Here is a 6000-nt window from a genome sequence, read left to right on the forward strand (position 1 = left end):
CCAGCACCCTATGACAAAAAATGTAACACACCAGCAGTGTGTGAGGAGACCTGAAAGTGGCACATGGCAGAGTGTGGCGATGGAGACAGCAGCAATGGGAGGCCGTACAGGGACCCATGAGAGACTCTGGACCTGGCAGCAGCATGAGGAGGCGGTATAGGGGCCCATGGCAGATTAGGGGCCTGGCAGCAGCTATGGGAGGCCCGTAATCTGCCAGCACCCTATGACAAAAAATGTAACACACCAGCAGTGTGAGGAGACCTGAAAGTGGCACATGGCAGAGTGTGGCGATGGAGACAGCAGCAATGGGAGGCCGTACAGGGACCCATGAGAGACTCTGGACTTGGCAGCAGCATGAGGAGGCGGTATAGGGGCCCATGGCAGATTAGGGGCCTGGCAGCAGCTATGGGAGGCCCGTAATCTGCCAGCACCCTATGACAAAAAATGGAACACACCAGCAGTGTGAGGAGACCTGAAAGTGGCACATGGCAGAGTGTGGCGATGGAGACAGCAGCAATGGGAGGCCGTACAGGGACCCATGAGAGACTCTGGACTTGGCAGCAGCATGCGGAGGCGGTATAGGGGCCCATGGCAGATTAGGGGCCTGGCAGCAGCTATAGGAGGCCCGTAATCTGCCAGCACCCTATGACAAAAAATGGAACACACCAGCAGTGTGAGGAGACCTGAAAGTGGCACATGGCATGAGACACTGTGGACCTGGCAGCAGCATGAGGAGGCGGTACAGGGGCCCATGGCAGATTAGGGGCCTGGCAGCAGCTATGGGAGGCCCGTAATCTGCCAGCACCCTATGTCAAAAAATTTAACATACCAGCAGTGTGTGAGGAGACCTGAAAGTGGCACATGGCAGAGTGTGGCGATGGAGACAGCAGCAATGGGAGGCCGTACAGGGACCCATGAGAGACTCTGGACCTGGCAGCAGCATGAGGAGGCGGTACGGGGGCCCATGGCAGATTAGGGGCCTGGCAGCAGCTATGGGAGGCCCGTAATCTGCCAGCACCCTATGACAAAAAATGGAACACACCAGCAGTGTGAGGAGACCTGAAAGTGGCACATGGCAGGGGCATGATTCATGGCGGATTTAGTCAGTTGTGTCAGGAACTGGTGGTTTGAAATCCAGACTAATCCACGCCTGATTCATTTTCACAAACGTGAGTCTCACAAACGTGAGACAGTCGTGTCCTCCGCGGAGTTACAATACCTCCTGCCGCACTAAACACGCGCTCCGATGCCACGCTACTGGCCGGGCATGAAAGCCTTTCAAGGGCAAATTCAGCTAGTTGGGGCCAAAGGTCAAGTTTCGTTGCCCAGTAGTCAAGGGGATTGTCTACCTCGGTTGGCAGGGTGCTGTCCAAGTAGGCCCAAGCCTGTTGTTTGAGGTCCTGCTCCAGGTCCACCTAATGCTGCTGCTGCTGCGGCTGGTTAGTAGTTTCCTCACTGCGCTGGTGAAGAAAGCTACTCATCATCGACTGCAGACTGAGGCAGCCGCTGCTGGTGGAGCTGCCACTGCTCCTACCACCCCACCCCTCCCCTGCTGCCATGGCAGCGGAACGCGAGCGCACAGGGCCCACAGTGTCTGAGGATGGACGTTGGTGCACAAAGGCAGAGACCAACTGACTACATAGGTGGTTTTTATAGTACGTTATTTTGGCCTCCCTCTCAGCAGGTGTGAAAAAGGCCACCATTTTTGAACGGTAGCGAGGGTCCAACAAGGTGGACAGCCAAAAGTCATCTCTCTGTCTGATGGTTATTATTCGGCTGTCGCTACGCAAGCAACCGAGCATGCTATGGGCCATTTGTGCCAAGGAATGCGAGGGACTCCCTGCCTCCATCTCCACAGCATACTGCCACGGTGCATCTGGGTCCTCTGTCTCCTCCTCCTCCTCCTCTACCAGATGCTCCTGCTCCTCCACTCCTGTCCGCTGAGTGGAAAAACCACCCATTTCACTCAATAATTCCTGAGCACAAATGTCCTCCTCTACCTCCTCCTCTTCTTCCTGTCCTGCCCCCACAGGGGTCATGTGGCGTTGAGATCTGTGCGCCACGTCTACCGCACCCTGACCAGCCATTGTTAACAGCGTTTGTTCCAGGACGTGCAACAGAGGAATGACGTTGTTCATCCCATAGTCCTGCCGACTCACAAATAGCGTGGCCTCCTCAAAGGGCCTGAGCAAGCGGCAGGTGTCACGCATGAGCTGCCAATGGCTGACATCGAAGTTACACAGGGGAGTACCTTTATCCGCTTGTAACATCAGGAAATCGGTGATGGCCTTTCGCTGTTCGTAAAGGCGGTCTAACATGTGTAGGGTTGAATTCCACCTTGTTGCAACGTCGCAGATCAGGCGATGCTGTGGAATTCCGTTCTGCCGCTGCAGCTCAAGGAGGGTGTACTTTGCGGTGTAGGAATGGCTGAAATGCATGCAAAGTTTACGTGACATTTTAAGGATGTCTTGCAGTGGGATGGTGGATTTTAGGAACCGCTTGACAACCAGATTGAACACGTGAGCCATGCATGGCGCATGGCACAACCTTCCTTGACGCAGAGCAGACACCATGTTCTTTCCGTTGTCGGTCAACATGGTTCCAATTTTCAGTTTGCGCGGAGACAGCCATCTGTCGATTTCTCTGTTCATTACACTGAGAAGTTCCTCCCCTGTGTGACTACGTTCGCCAAGGCATACCAGGTGCAGCACAGCGTGACACCGTTGCGCCCTGCACATGTGATATGCCGGTCGGGTAATGGGACTTGACACGGGGGTGGCGGCTGAGGACACGGCGGAAGAAGAGGTGGTAGAGGCGGACATCTTTTGTGGACCAAAGACGTGCAAACGTGGAGGCAAAAGCGGCGTGACCTGTCCAAGTTGCTGGTGCGGCTGTGCCGGCACCACGTTCACCCAGTGGGCCGTAAATGACATGTACTGTCCCTGACTGTAGTTACAGCTCCACACGTCGGCGCTGCCGTGCACTTTGGCAGAGACCGACATGCTCAAAGACTGGCCCACCATCTCTTCTACATGTGAATGCAGGGCTGGCACTGCCTTTTTGGCAAAGAAATGACGGCTTGGCACTCTCCACCGCGGCGCGGCACAAGCCATCATTTCTCGGAAAGGTGCTGAGTCCACCACTTGGAAAGGGAGGGACTGCAGCACCAGCAACTTGGACAGGAGGACGTTCAGCTTTTGCACCGTCGGGTGCGTGCTCGCAAACTGTTGTCTCTTGGAAACGGATTCCAAGAAAGACTGCTGACGGAATCCGTGAAGAGGAGTAGCAGGAGAAGGAGCATCTGAACGAGCGGAAGATGCCAACGAGCGACAACTCCCCTCAGCAGAGGTGTTGGAGCCTTGACTGGCTGATAGAGGGCGATTGACGTCGGGTGACGGAGCAAGTAACGGAGCGGGTGATGGAGCGGGGGCTGGGGCAGGCAGAACCGCCGTATCTTTATCACGGTTTTCCCAGGCCACCGAATGGCGACGCTGCATATGCTGACGCAACGCTGTAGTCCCAACATGGGCCCCCTGGCCACGCTTGACTTTCTGGCCACATAGTCGACATACGGCTACGTTTACTTCCTCGGGCGGCTTGACAAAAAATTGCCACACCGCCGAGTAGGAAACTTTGCCCCCGATACTCCTCACTGGCCGACTGCTGCTTCCTCCGTGCACACCGGCACCACTACTGGCCGTGGTGGTAGGCTGCAGTGGAGCTGGTGCTGTACTCCATGGCCGTTTGCCTCCACTAACACTGCTGCGACCCTGCTGCCTCCTGGGCAACCCACCGACTGTTTTGCTCGCTGCCAAGCTGCCACCCTCTTCTCCTGATGATGCGGAAGCAATAGCCTGATGACGACGAGGCTTCCAAGTGCGATCAGCCTCATCATCATCAATTAGGGTCTCCGCCTCACTACTAGCCCCCTCGGCTGCGTGTGGGTCAGGAGACAGACCTGTCTCTAGACCGGCTACCGAGCCACTCTCCTCGCCACTACTTCTTCGTCTGGCTGCTGAAGAGGCGGATGTCTCCCCCCGTTCCTGACCGCCCTCTGTTAGCTCTTCCTCACTGTACAGTGGGGCTGAGCCCACAGCATGCGATACTTCGCTTGGTGAGAGAACACCAAAGGACAGGGGCAGGTAGAGGACACGTGATTTCAGTGGGCTTGCTCCCGGGCCATGCCAACTAACGGTTGTGTCTGACGTACCCACCGACCGTTGGCTGTAGGTGTCAGAGGTGACCTGGGAAGAGGAAGACGACCGAGCCAACCAATCGATGACGGCAGGGTTGTCGGTGGTGACACGACCGCTGGATGACACCGGGAGCACTGGCCTCTGGCTGCGAATAGTGCTGCCTCGACCCCTTCCTCTGCTGCCACGTCTGCTCGCTCCTAAAACATTGCCTCCTCTGCCACTCCTCTGCATGTTGTCTGACATACTCTTTAATTAAACGATTCTGTGTCCCTGAGAAACAATTCTGTGTCTGTCCCTGAGTAACAATTCTGTGTCCCTGAGTAACGTTTCTGTGGCCCTAAGTAACAGTTCTGTGGCCCTCATTAACAATTCTGTGTCCCTCAGTAACAATTCTGTGTCTGTCCCTGAGTAACAATTCTGTGTCCCTGAGTAACAGTTCTGTGTCCCTGCGTAACAATTCTGTGTCCCTGAGTAACAATTCTGTGTCCCTCAGTAACAATTCTGTGTCCCTCAGTAACAATTCTGTGTCTGTCCCTGAGTAACAATTCTGTGTCTGTCCCTGAGTAACAATTCTGTGTCCCTAAGTAACGTTTCTGTGGCCCTAAGTAACGGTTCTGTGGCCCTCAGTAACAAATCTGTGTCCCTCAGTAACAATTCTGTGTCTGTCCCTGAGTAACAATTCTGTGTCCCTAAGTAACGTTTCTGTGGCCCTAAGTAACAGTTCTGTGGCCCTCAGTAACAGTTCTGTGGCCCTCAGTAACAATTCTGTGTCCCTCAGTAACAATTCTGTGTCTGTCCCTGAGTAACAATTCTGTGTCCCTAAGTAACGTTTCTGTGTCCCTAAGTAACGTTTCTGTGGCCCTAAGTAACGATTCTGTGGCCCTAAATAACGATTCTGTGGCCCTAAGTAACGTTTCTGTAGCCCTAAGTAACGTTTCTGTGGCCCTAAGTAATGTTTCTGTAGCCCTAAGTAACGTTTCTGTGGCCCTAAGTAACGTTTCTGTGGCCCTCAGTAACAAATCTGTGTCCCTCAGTAACAATTCTGTGTCTGTCCCTAAGTAACAATTCTGTGGCCCTAAGTAACGTTTCTGTGGCCCTAAGTAATGTTTCTGTGGCCCTAAGTAACGGTTGTGTGTCCCTCAGTAACAATTCTGTATCCCTCAGTAACAATTCTGTGTCTGTCCCTGAGTAACAATTCTGTGGCCCTAAGTAACGTTTCTGTGGCCCTAAGTAATGTTTCTGTGGCCCTAAGTAACGGTTCTGTGTCCCTCAGTAACAATTCTGTATCCCTCAGTAACAATTCTGTGTCTGTCCCTAAGTAACAATTCTGTGTCCCTAAGTAACGTTTCTGTGGCCCTAAGTAACGGTTCTGTGGCCCTCAGTAACAATTCTGTGTCCCTCAGTAACAATTCTGTGTCTGTCCCTAAGTAACAATTCTGTGGCCCTAAGTAAAGTTTCTGTGGCCCTAAGTAACGTTTCTGTGGCCCTAAGTAACGATTCTGTGGCCCTAAGTAACGTTTCTGTGGCCCTAAGTAACGTTTCTGTGGCCCTCAGTAACAAATCTGTGTCCCTCAGTAACAATTCTGTGTCTGTCCCTAAGTAACAATTCTGTGGCCCTAAGTAACATTTCTGTAGCCCTAAGTAATGTTTCTGTGGCCCTAAGTAACGGTTGTGTGTCCCTCAGTAACAATTCTGTATCCCTCAGTAACAATTCTGTGTCTGTCCCTGAGTAACAATTCTGTGGCCCTAAGTAACGTTTCTGTGGCCCTAAGTAACGTTTCTGTGGCCCTAAGTAACGATTCTG

This window comes from Staurois parvus, unplaced genomic scaffold (assembly GCF_062004578.1).
Source record: "Staurois parvus isolate SC_StPar_1 unplaced genomic scaffold, SC_StPar_1.0 ptg000163l, whole genome shotgun sequence".
Taxonomy (NCBI): domain Eukaryota; kingdom Metazoa; phylum Chordata; class Amphibia; order Anura; family Ranidae; genus Staurois; species Staurois parvus.